This window comes from Pogoniulus pusillus, chromosome 16, assembly GCF_015220805.1.
Source record: "Pogoniulus pusillus isolate bPogPus1 chromosome 16, bPogPus1.pri, whole genome shotgun sequence".
Lineage (NCBI taxonomy): Eukaryota > Metazoa > Chordata > Aves > Piciformes > Lybiidae > Pogoniulus > Pogoniulus pusillus.
The window spans coordinates 9,470,423-9,483,444 of record NC_087279.1 but is presented as its reverse complement, the minus strand read 5'-3'; the positions used below and the strand labels follow the sequence as shown (position 1 = coordinate 9,483,444).

General features: G+C 46.0%; 1 long non-coding RNA gene across 2 annotated transcripts in view; it reads right to left on the bottom strand.

The window, feature by feature from the left end:
• Positions 1 to 6,911: 6,911 nt before the first annotated feature.
• Positions 6,912 to 13,022, bottom strand: part of LOC135182349 (uncharacterized) — a 68,171-nt gene continuing 62,060 nt past the window's right edge. Inside the window, exons 5-7 of one of the 2 annotated variants that reach the window (XR_010305179.1) lie at positions 8,034 to 8,270; positions 7,487 to 7,628; positions 6,912 to 7,360 (exon numbers count right to left, since the gene is read on the bottom strand). This is a non-coding gene — a long non-coding RNA (uncharacterized LOC135182349). Of the gene's footprint in view, positions 7,629 to 8,033; positions 8,271 to 13,022 lie in introns of both variants that reach the window. The other variant, XR_010305178.1, reaches the window with a different exon arrangement.

Sequence of the window (13,022 nt, the reverse complement as noted above, 5' to 3'; positions counted from 1 at the left end):
AATCACTTACTATTTTTTGACTCTCCACCAGGCCAAAATAATCCCATGAGTTATTTGTGAGTCATAAGTCCACCATGGTGCTAAATGTGCCCAAAAGTGCCTAAGAGCAGGACAGGATGGATCAGGCATTGTCACAAGGACAAAAATTCATGTCTTTTGCCAGCAGTGGTGATTCAGTCAGATGGACTAGCTGCCCAATATGTCTTCGGCCAGCAGTAGCTGAGAGGTGTTTATAACTATTTTAAAAGCAGCAGTGGGTAGGAAAAAGCCAAAATAGCTATCGCAAGTTTGTGGCTGAATTCTCCTCTACACTTGACCAACCTACATACCCACTTAATGCTGAAAGGAGGGAATAAAACAGTCATTGCCTTGTTACACCAGTGCAATTTCTGCTCTTCATTCTAAAGCAATAGTGTGGCCATCAGGACTAGGGAGGTCACTGTCCTGTATTCAGGAGGCCATGACTTGGGTACAGAGTTCAGTTACACTACGTCCCAAGAACACTGAGGTGCTGGGGCATGTCCAAAGAAGGACAACAAAGCTGGTGAAGGGTCTGTGCAACAGGTCTGGTGAGGAACAGGAGGGAACTGGGGGTATTCAGCATGGAGGTAAGGAGGCTCTAGGGAGACCTTCTGGCTCTCTACAACTCCCTGAAAGGAGGTTGGAGCCAGGTGGGAGTTGGTTTCTTCTCCCTAGTAGTGACAGGACAAGTGGAAGTGGCCTCAAATAGCACCAAGGTAGATTTTGGTTGGACATGAGGAAGAATTTCTTCACCAAAAGGGTTGTCAAGCCTTGGAACAGGGTGCCCAAGGAAGTGATGGAGTCACCATCCACAGAGAGGTTTAAAAGCCATGTAGATGTGGTGCTGAGGACCATGGTTTAGTGGTGACCCAACAGTGCTGGGTTAATGGTTGGACTCAATGATCTTAAGGGCACCTTCCAATTGAAATGATTCCATGATTCTATACAACAACAAAAAAGCCACAGAAACTTTTTAGCCTACAAGACAGCACTGGCACTTGCTGGCACTACCATGCAGCTGCTCTCACAGCTCAGTCTTCCCTGCAAATGAGTAACAATCAATCCAAACTCACTCCAGCCAATATGATTAGGGCTATGACCCCTGCTCCACCACCTGGTCTGGCACAGTAACAGGAGTTCTAATGCCAGCTAAAAGCAGCATCCCAGACTGGTGGCACTTGGAAGGTAGCTTTGGGGATCACCTAATCCAACTCCCTTGCTAAAGCAGAGTCATCCACAGCAGGTTGCCCAGGATCACAATGCTCAGGTGGGTTTAGGAATCTCTCCAGAGGAGACTCTCTGGGAAGCCTGCTCCAGGGCTCCAGCACCTTCACAGCAAAGAAGCTTCTAACCAGTCAGCCCTACCCAAATAATAAATCACCCAGAGCAGCACTGTGGGTGTTCAGCAACAGTGCATTGCAGCAGAGTGTGAGTGTGCCTGAGGGGCTGGTGGTGCTAGGACTGACTCCCATAAAAACAGCTGCAGTTCCTGTAACTGGGGCTGCACCTCTGGGCAGCAGCCTACAGCTCTCCCCTGCAGCTCTACATGCAACATCTGTGTCTCAAGGCAGTCAGCATCTGAGGCAGGAAGCGCTAAATGCCACCTGGTGTCTCTAAAGCTCTCTGGTGTTGTTGGAATGGAACCGGCTACCCTGGAATGATTGAGGAGCACTTCGGTGAAGATCTGTGAGTAAAAGAACAAATCTCTCTCTGAATACAAGGCAGAGCATCAGGTTGTGTTAGGGAATTCTTTCTAGGTCGTTTCAGTTCACTGCACTGCACTGCAAATATTGCACTGAATGAATGACCGAAAAAACTAATCCAAACACTGGAGAGAAACACCAACCCACACTGCAGGCTGCCAGCCCTGCCCCAGAACTGACAGAGCTCAGCGCCCTTCAACCTGCTCCTTATCAGCTCTCACACTGCACCAGCACACAGCCTTTACTGCTCATCTTCTCCCAGGCTTCTTCTGGGTCCAGAGGGACAAAAGTGACCTTTCCCAGCTCCTTGGTCCTGCTGTTAGTAAGCTGTATGGTGACAGAACTTGCCTATCTGGCTCTACTTCAAAATGACAAACTTTGGCTTGGATTTTAGTTAAAAACCACTCTACATTGATCCTCTTGCACAAATGACAAAATGCTCAGCTAGGCCAAGTACAAGGTCCTGCAGCTGGGTCTGGTGAAGTTCCAGTATCACTCTGGGTAGGAGGGTGAAGAGCTGGAGAGCAGCCCTTAAGAGGAAGGCTCAGGGGTGCTAGACAAGAGCCGGCACTGTGTGCTGCCAGCCCAGAGCCAGACGTGTCCTGGGCTGATCCCCTGCAGAGTAGGCAGCAGGTAGAGATAACAGAGTCTGCCTCTCTGCTGAGACCTACCTCCAATGATAGAGCCAGCTCTGGAGTCCTCAGTACAGCAGAGACAGAGACCTGTTGGGGTGGGACCAGCGAAGGCCACAATGATGGAAGGGCTGGAAGATCTTTGCTGTGAGGCCAGGCTGAGAGTTGGAGTTGTTCAACCTGGAGAAGAAAAGGATCTGGGGAGACCTTCTGATGGCCTTTCAGTACCTAACAGGACAAGTTGCCCATGAGCCAGCAATATGCTCACCTGGCCAAGAAGGCAAATGGTCCTCTGCATTAAAAAGAGTGTGACCAGTGGGTTGAGGGAGATTCTCCTCACCCCCTACTCTCCCATGGTGAGGCCATGTCTGGAATAGTGGTTCCAGTTCTGGGATCCCCAATTCCAAACAAACAGGACACTACTGGAGAGAGTTCAGTAGAGGCCACAAAAGATGCTGAGGGGCCTGGAGCATCTCTGTGAAGAGGAAAGGCTGAGAGCCCTGGGGCTGTTGAGCCTGCAGAATAGCAGCCTGAGAGGGGATATGGTCAATGCTCATCTAGAGATAAAGGGTAGGAGACAAGAGGATGGGGCCAGATTCTTTTCAGTGGTGACCAGTGACAGGACAAGTGGCAATGTGCACAAACTGTAACCCAGGAATTTCCATCGGACCATGAGGAGAAATTTCTTTGCTGTGAGAGTGCTGGAGCCCTGTAGGAGGCTGCCCAGAGAGGTTGTGAAGCCTCCTTCTCTAGAGATTCCAAATCCACATGGGCATTGAAATCCTGGGCAACCTGCTATGGGTGACCTATCTTCAGCAGAGGAGTTGAACTGGAGATCCTGGGCAACCTGCTGTGGGTGACTTATCTTCAGCAGAGGAGTTGAACTGGAGATCCTGGGCAGCCCGCTGTGGGTGACTTATCTTCAGCAGAGGAGTTGAACTGGATGATCTCCAGAAGTCTGGGGATGATGCCTAGTCAGATGTTTGAGGCCCTGCCCTTCTGTGACTCTGCAAGCGATGTGCTAGAGAAGATGGGTTTCTAACCCAAACCATTCCCTGATTTTCTGATTTTACAATTCCTGTGAAAGCCACATTTCCTTTTCTCACCCTGCACAGTGCCACACACAGCTCTCCCCTGACGAAGCACACAGAGCTGTTTCCCACACCATTGCAGCTGGAGGCGTTGCAGCCAGGGTGCTGGGGTGCTCCTGGCTGCACGGAGCCATCCCCGGGCACGTGTGCTGGCAGCAAGCAGCTCCCAGGGCCATGGCATCAGCACTGGAGTCGAGAGGAGGAGAGAGCAGACTGAGCCCATGGTACATTAACCAGGAAAGTTTGGAACTGTAAAACTCAATGGGCTGTCAGAACAATGTTCCTCCAATGCTCTGCACAGAGCAGCATTTTGTCAGAGTAAGTACAAACGCCAGAACTGGCTAACTCTTCAAACGAGCCCCGGACATTTCTTTAGTGACTGATGTAAGTAGAGGGAGACAGAAGAGGAGGAAAATTCATTTTGCCTTAAAATCACTAATAAATACATATGCTGGAAAGCTGGGTGGCCACAGCCTGTAGCTCCTATTTGAGGGCCAGCTTGTCTCTGCAGAGCAGTGACATTAACAGTCTCAGCTCACACCCTGTGGACAGCGTTCACCATCTAAACTGGCTTCACTCAGACCTTTTGGGCAGATGCTGCCCTCACCAGCCCTGGCAAGAGTCTTAGGGCTCTCGAAGGGAAGAAGAGTCCTCACTGGTGTGGTTGTGTCAGAGCTCAATCAGCTATACACATCTCAGCTCTGCAGCCCTGTCCTGTTCCTGAGGCAATTGTCTCGAGTTGCTCAGTGAAGTTTATCATTATTTCCCACCCTTACTGGGGCAGCCTTGAGGGGCTTGGCTAGCCCCAGAACTCATCATTTTGAACACTACACAGACACCAAGCCAGGAGCAGCACACTCTGTATTACTTTAGCAAAGAAGAGATGTTCAGCATCTGTCCAACATGGCCCCCACCATGTCCAGCCTCCAGTTCTATTTTTCATTGGAGCATTCCCCATAGCTTTTTAAATATTGCAAACTCACAGACAAGAAATCCTCTTCACTCACAGGTGCACACCTCAATAAATCTTGTAAAATCCATAGGATTTCTGGCAACCATGTGTGGCAAATAATGTTGTTGCACATCTCCCACATTCGAGGTGCCATGTCCATTCTAGGGGCATCTCTAAAGTCCACCTGTGACAACTCAGCTAGAACTGCCTCTTCTCCTTCCTGTGTTCTGAAAGCAGTTCTTTTTGCTTTCTTTTTCTCAGCAAAAGCAGCTATTAACTCACTGAAACTATCAAAATAAGCAAGCCAATATCTGGCCCCTAAATTCTGCACTTTATCATGACCCTACAGATTATTTCATACACTATGTGGATATGAATATATAGATACAATTGTTTTACAGTAAGACTTCTGCTGCAGGGAACAGCAGGTGTAGCATGTCCGTGTGAGTAATGTCAGTCCTTCCAGCAACAATCATTTATAAGTGGTTTTATTGATTAGATAACAACTAGAATGCATTTGCCAGCACCAAAGCCTTGTGTGATCACTCTATCCATTCCCTCTCAGTAAAATACAGCATGAAGAGGTCTGGTAGCACCTGAAGATGTCTTAATTTTTAAGACAGATACTGCTTTGTTTATGGGGAATTACAGAATCATAGAATGGCAGGGGTTGGCATGCATCTCTAGAGATCATCTAGTCTAACATCCCTGCCAAACCAGGATCAGCTAGCCACACAGGAATGCTTCCAGGCATGTTCGGAATCTCTCTAGGGAAGGAGACTCCACAAGCTCTCTGGGCAGCCTGCTCCAGTGCTCTGGCACTCACATAGCAAAGAATTTTTTCCTCATGTTGAAGAACTTCCTGTATGCCAGTTTTTATCTGTTGTCCCTTGTCTTGTCACTGGGCATCGTTGGGAAGCCACTGACTGTCTTCCTGACCCTCAGTACATTGAGCAGAGTCCCCCTAAGCCTTTGCCAGGCTAAACAGCCCTAGATATGCTCAGCCTTTCCTCCTAAGAATGAGAAACAGAATCTAAGAAACAGAAGCAGAGAAAAAGCCCATGGCAGAGTCAACAAACCTATGATAGATGAACTGAGAGCCTGCTGTTCTTCCATCAAACAAGTAGCTAAACCTTGTTAGATATTAAGACACAGTAACACTGTTGCTGTGACTTCGAGCATGTCTTGTTCTGTCTCCCATCTGACACATGCCGAGCTTACCTGGTTAGACTCAGGTGTTCACATATGAAATTTACTGCTGCCCATTAAACAAGATTGCCTTAGAACATGAGAGGTTATGTTCAAAGAAAGGCTGTGTAGTCATCAGAACAGTTAGCAGGCTGAAGAAACCCTATCTAGAGACAAAAGACATCAACTAGGGTGCCTTGCTAGAGTCCAAGACGCTCTGGCTTTGAAACAGAGTGCTACTTGATAGTAAGAATAGGTTAGGAATGATTTGGTCAGCTTACAGGACATGTTTTTCAGCAGTTACATTGCTCTGAAGTACCTCATATATAGATATCTAAGGCAAATCAGAGATTCAGCCTGGCCATTCCACCTGCACATCACAGCAGCTGCAGGTCCAGCCACTCACCAGCACATCACCAGGCTACAGTGTCACTGACCACAGCTCTTTGAGTGTGATCATCAAGCAAATTCCTGCTCCACTGAGTGGTCCACCCATGTGCCACAGAAGGGCTCAAGGCTGCAATGCCAAAGGCACAGGGTTAAGCACTGCTGCATTTCTTTGAGGAGCTGCTCAACACCTTTCCTACTGTGGGTGCAAGAGTTTTGGTCTGGTCTTTGAAAGGAGAGCAAAGAAGTGATGTGTTTTCCTTTTCCCAAGCCTGAGAACATCCCCTAGGCAGCTTGATGTAAAGGGTAATTATTCAAGAGCTAAGAATGGCAGCAATTATGATTAAAAATGAAAGCCAGTTTGATACAGAAGAATGGGCATTAGATCACTTTGTACTTCTTACTAATTATTACATCATGAGCAGGGGATTTTATTTTTCAAGAAAGTCAAAACTACAAAGATTTCCTTATGCAAATATTTCCTAACACTTTAGAGATTCACTGGAATGAAAACACTGGGAATAAATTATTGTAGATGACATACTTTTGGGTTAGATGGTTTTTATAAGCAAATGTTTTCTTTTCCCTTGAAGAACTCATCCAGATGAACTCATTGCCAAGCTAGAAGTGACTTCAGATGGAACCTTCTGGGTTGCAGTTTGTGCCAGTTGCCCCATCACTGGGCACCACTGGGAAGAGTCTAGCCCCATCCTCTTGTCCCCCAACCTTTAGCTGTTGAGCATTTATCAGATCTCCTCTCAGGCTGCTCTTCTGTAGGCTAAACAGCCCCAGATGTCTCAGCCTTTCCCACTCACAGAGATGCTCCAGGCCCCTCAGCATCTTTGTAGCCTCCACTAGACTCTGTGCAGCAGTTCCCTGTCTCTCTTGAACTGGGGAGCCCACAACTGGACCAAGCACACAACGAAATGTGCCTAGGTTGTATTATTTCAAAGTGTATTTTGAACCTCAATAGAATTAAAGTTCAGAATTAATTCTTAAAGTTGAGGGGTAGGACTTTAAGGGTAGACCTTTTCACATCATGGTCCACTCCAGATGCTGAGTGAATCCATTCCCCACAAAGCATTAAACTAGCCCCTGAAACATCATAATTTCCTCATCAACCTGTCTTTGAGTCATCTTGTTTGCCCTACTGATCACACTAACAACTATGGCATACAAGATTTGCAGCTGGGACTCGTCTGAGGTCCTGAGAAGCAGCTGGAGTTGAAACCAAACACTACAAAAGTTACCTTAGAGTACCTTCCTCCATCAGTTTTGCCCTGGAGTGTAAAAAAAGTCCAAAGAGTGAGAGGAATTTCCATTCCCTTATAATTCTGCCAGTCTGCTACTGCTGGCTGCCTTAAGAAGTTGCATCCAGCCCATGCTCTTGAGGGGAACAGAGAATTCTGCTTTGACCACCAGATATTTTCTAGAGTCCCAGTCAGACATGGAGTAGTTCCCCATAGTCCTTTCTGCCTGGGATCAAAAGACGAGAGGCAGGAGTTAAGTTACCTGCTGAGGAAGGTATGATAATAGACTCCAGCAGAGCATCTGGACTTCAGAAGCTTGCCCACAGTTCAAACAAGTAGCTCCAGTAGATCAGTGAGCAGCCACTCTTTGATTCATTCGGCTCAATCTTCCTCTCTGTCAAAAGCTGTCACACATTTTTTCATCTCAGTTAGGAAGTCTCTGCACTCTCCCTAATGCAGCTGCAGTGATTCAGATGGATAACAGCACTTTGCTGCGCCGCCTTGCATTCACAGAATCCCAGAATCCCAACGTGGTGAGGGCTGGAAGGGACCTCTGGGGATCATCTAGTCCAACCCTCTAGTACACCTACACCAGGTTTATAAAGCTGAGCAGTAAGCAACACAAATAGGAAAGAAAAACATACGCCTGAGAAAAGTCAAAAGTACCGAGGTGCTTAAGGACCAGCTTTTAAACCTGGATGTATAAAGGAGCCTTCTGCCTGCCTACACGGATGCTTCACAGAAGTTCTGAGAGCACATATGAAATGAGGCCACCAGGGAAGATGAGCAGTGGCAGTTATTTTACTTACAGAAATGTTTTCTTCACTGTTTCATATAAGGATCTCCTTCTCATGCAAGCATGGTCACGAGGACTTGGGATCCCACTCCTCTTTAGAAATTCTTTTTGTTTCTCCTTAGAGATTTTGACTTGCTGGGCTAGACAGAAAGCAGAAACAACCACTTGGCAGTATGCTCTGTGTTGAATCCACAAAACTCCATTCATTTCATGCTGTCTGAAGTACAATTCAGGGTGGAAATTACCATTCCTATAAAAGAAAGCACAGAATACTTTGAAAACTTCATAACCCCTGTTAAAATCGGAATGTCTCACTCATTTCTGGTGAACATGAACCAGCATGTGCACAGATGACCTGGATCAGCAACAGTGTGACCAGCAAGACTAGGGCAGTGATTGTCACCCTGTACTCAGCACTAATGAGGTCACACCTGTCATCAGTTTTGGGGCCCTCACACCAAGAGGCCCTGGAGCATATCCAAAGAAGGGCAATGAAGCTGGTGAATGGTCTGGAGAACAGGGCTGGTGAGGGGCAGCTGAGGGAAATGAGGTTGTTCAGCCTGGAGAAAAGGAGGCTGAGGAGAGGCCTCATTGCTTTCTACAACTCCCTGAAAAGAGGCTGGAGCTAGGCTGGGGTCTGTCTCTTTTCCCTAGTATCAGATGATAGAATGAGAGAAAATGTCCCAAAATAGAATCATAGATTCAAGAGTTTTTCACCACAGATTTATGCCTCCATTAAACTGATATGGACACACCAGTAGCAGGGGCTTTCTTAGGCACAGAATCATAGAATCAAGCAGGTTGGAAGAGACCTCCAAGATCAGCCAGTCCAACCTAGCACCCAGCCCTAGCCAGTCAACTAGACCATGGCACTAAATGCCTCATCCAGTCTTTTCTTGAGCACCTCCAGGGATGGTGCCTCCACCACCCCCCTGGGCAGCCCATTCCAACGGGAAATCACTCTCTCTGTGAAGAACTTCCTCCTAATAGTGCCAGAGGAAGTTCAGATTGGATATTAGGGAATATTTTCAGCACCTCAATGTCATCCTTGCAGTGAGTGACCTGAAACAGAATTCAGCACTTAAGGTACATCCTTACCAGTGCAAAGTACAGGGGCACCATCCCTTCCCTACTCCTGCCTGCCACACCATTGCTGATCTATGCCAGGACACTGTTGGCCCTCTTGGCCACCTGGGTACACACTGGCTCATCTTCATGCAGCTGGTCCTTTCCAGTCCTGAGCCTGGAACAATCACAGGGTTGATGTGATCCAAATGTGGGACCCAGCACTGGGCTTGGTTAAACTTCATCTTTTGGACTTTGGACTAATTGCACAGTGCTCACCAAAGCTTTTTTTTTTGAGCATGTGGGTAGGTGCAGTAACCTAGCTACACAGACTGAGGCATCATCCTACCAGAGTGCTGCCCATTTATATGGGGCATTTAAAACCTGTTTTCCCCGTTACCATCACAACCAGTGGAAAGTAGACTGTAGAATGGATTTCATGGAAAATAAGCTTACAAAGCAACATTTGGCAAATGCAGATCAAATCCCAGGGCTTCAGTTTGAAAAGAACCTTCCCTTTCAGTACATGGGCTTCTGCTCCAGCAATAAAGGTGACCTCAAATCATAAATGTCCTGAGTTTCTGTGTCAATCTCTGCACCATGATCTGAGTTGGGTTTTTGTTTTGTTTTGCAAAAGCCCTGGAATTACAGCAATGTAAGTGGCTGTGTTTGCTTGTGCTGGCATCTAGGGCAGCAAACGCACATGATGTAGAGCCACTTGTTTCCTGTTCAGTTTGCTGCTCTTGCTAGCTCCATAAAATTCAAACACAAGAACTCTTTTATCACTGACATTTGTGGTCTTGCTCAAGAAGAGCCAGCTCCACATGGTTCAGCACAAACTCACATCTCCACAGTATCAAAATTTGTCTGGGTGTTGCAAGGAAAGGAATTTGGTTATTTAGCAGAAGCTCATCAGATCTGATTCCATGAAGCCAAGCATTAATAAGCACAACCTTCATCCAAACTACCATGAATTTCCCCCAAAAAAATCCTGGAAAACTTAAGGAGAGGGATACTGCCCATATAACTGATCTGAGGACAGGCTGAGAGAGCTGGGGTTGTTCAGTTTGGAGAGGAGAAGGCTCCAAGAAGGCCTTATTGTGGCCTTCCAGTATCTAAAGGGGGCCTATAAGAAAGCTGGTGAGAGACTTTTTAGGGTGTTAGGTAGTGATAGGCCTGGGGGGGATGGATCCAAGCTAGATTAAACATTAGAAAAAAGTTCTTCACCATGAGGGTAGTGAGGTACTGGAACAGGTTGCCCAGGTAGGTGGTGGAGGCTGCATCCCTAGAGGTTTTGAAGGCCAGGCTGGATCTGGCTCTGGGCAACCTGATCTAGTGGAAGATGTCCCTGCCCATGGCAGGGAGGTTGGAACTGAATGCTCCTTGAGGTCCCTTCCAACCCTGACAATTCTGTGATTCTGTGACAAACTCCACCTTGATCACAGACCTTTGTTTGGAATTTATAAGATCTGCTTATGTTCAAAGCCTTTGATTTTAAACCCAGTTATTCTTTTCTTTCCTGACTACCCTTTTGTTTTAGGTAGGAAACTTAATATGACAATGTGGTACATATATATTTTTTTTTAATGACAGATTAAATTAATCCCAGATAGGTTTATGAATAGAGCAGATCACACTCTTGAGCTCTCATTATTTGATCAGTCAACTTAATCTCAAATAATAACACTGCCAGCTTCTTACTGCCTCTCTTTTCATCTTTGTTTTATTTTTAATCACAGCTTTTTGTGTTCTATTCCCTCCTCTGCTAAGCAAATCATAAATACATTGGAGAGTCATTTCAAATCCTTCCTCACCAATCTTTTCTCTCTTTGTTCCCTTTTTACCACTGATTTCTTCCTTCCTCTCTGCAAACCCTCAACAAAACCCAAAATGCAGCAACAGAAATGTGAATATTCTTCAGTAAGTCTTTCAGAGCAAAATAGAGTAAAGTGTTCCTCACCTTAGGAGCCTTCTGGCACGCAGCTGACATTGTGCATACACAGTGCTCTTTGCTAAGACTTAGCCTCCCAGCAATTCAATAGCGGTGGCAGCAAAGCTTAAGGACACACCAAGGTCAAAAGAAAGAAGTGAAAAACCCAACAAAATCATACTGGTGAGACACTCTCTCACTCTCTCTCTCTCTCTCTTTCTTTCTCTGTTAAGATTTAATACTAGACAAAGAATTCTAAAACCTGGACAAAAATAGAATATATCTGGATATTATCAGATCCAGGATGCCCTCTGAGAACAATCTTTGATGCTTAATTGTTTGAAATGAAAAAGGCAGCTTGGATAAAGCAGAGAATGACATCACTCATCTAAATCTTTTAATCTTCAACTTAAAAAAAAAAACCCAATCTTTTTAAACGGAACCTACAAAACTCACCTTTTCAAACAGAACCTACTAGTTATTATGCTGGGACACTGAAAATATTCCTGAACACAGGCTGGTTAAGCTTAAATATGAATTGTTCATATGTAAATCTAGAAAGAGTACCTTAACAACAAACGTTTGTAACATTAAATGCTAATCAAGTGTGATAGCCTGGAGTTAACGACTCTGTGCCCCTATGCATGTGCTGCTTTGTGATCTTACGTTGAGTTAAGAGGATTTTAAAACAAAATCCCATGCACGACAAAGCAAAATACTCAGGTAAAGCTCTGGACATGACAGGCAGAAGTCAAACTCCTCACAGCTTCTCAAAGCTCTGATACTGCCTCCACTCAGGGCTCTCAGGCAGACAATGGTTTAGATGGTGGGTAACTGCAGGTCCCTTTTTGCTTCTCCCTCCACTGCTGTTCCTCCTCACAAACAGACAAACTCAGCAGCCTCCCTTTAAGTCCTTAGATGATGTCAAAATGCCAGTAAAGAATGAAATCCCATTGGCTTCATATTTTCCCTATAGTAATTCCCGAATCACAGAATCACACTCTGGTGGGGATTGGAAAAGATCTCTGGTGATCATCTAGTCCAATCCCTCTGCTAAAGCAGGGTCACCTAGATCAGGTTGCACAGGAAATGTGTCCAAGTGGGTTTTGAAAGCCTCTAAAGAAAGAGGCTCTATGACCTCTCTGGGCAGCCTGCTCCAGGGCTCCATCACCCTCAAAGTAAAGAAGTTTTTCCTTAAGTGCAACTGAACTTCCTGTGCTCTAGTTTGTACCTCTTGCACCTTGTCCTGGGCACCACTGAAAAGAATCTGACCCCATCCTCATGATCTCCACCCTTTAGATAGTCAAATGGAGCCCAGCAGTGAGAATTTCCTGGTGCAAATGGGTTTCAAATAGCAGTCTGTAAGAACTAAAAGAGAGAGAGAGCAGAAAATGGCTTGGTGTTGACATCTGTCTGGCATGCTGCTCTGGGACCCTGCCATAACCCTCCCAGAAAGGGAATGCTGCAGCATTGAAGAAGTTCCTTTAATCCCACCAATTGCCTGTCCAGGCCACCAGTACCAAAGCAGAGGCTGGGCTCCTCGGCACAATATCATCTTAATCTTCCCTGTAGTTGTCAGGCATTATTTACAATGCTGGGACTCCACTTCCCTCCCACCTGCCAAAAAGTACAACTCCAGCTGCTGCCTTCTTAAAACATGGAGTCTCTTTTTAAAAACCCTTTAGTGCATATTTTGCCTTGTTTTGGGGTGATCCACCCATACACAGGCACTAGCCTCTGTGTTTAGAAGCCTTCTAAGCTTCCCACAAAAGCTAGCACCGAGCTTCCAACAGATGAAAATGACTTTAAAACACCATGCAGCCCATCTGCAGAGCTGCAAGACTATTTCTTTAAAATAACTAAGTGGTCTTCAGCATTTCTGCTTAGCAAGGGGTACTGCTTCATTACACCTGCTATCAGACAGCAGCAGAAACACTTCATACACACAGCTTGTCATCAATCTTCATTTGCTCATCTCCACTCAGCTGCTCCTGTGCTGCCACACCA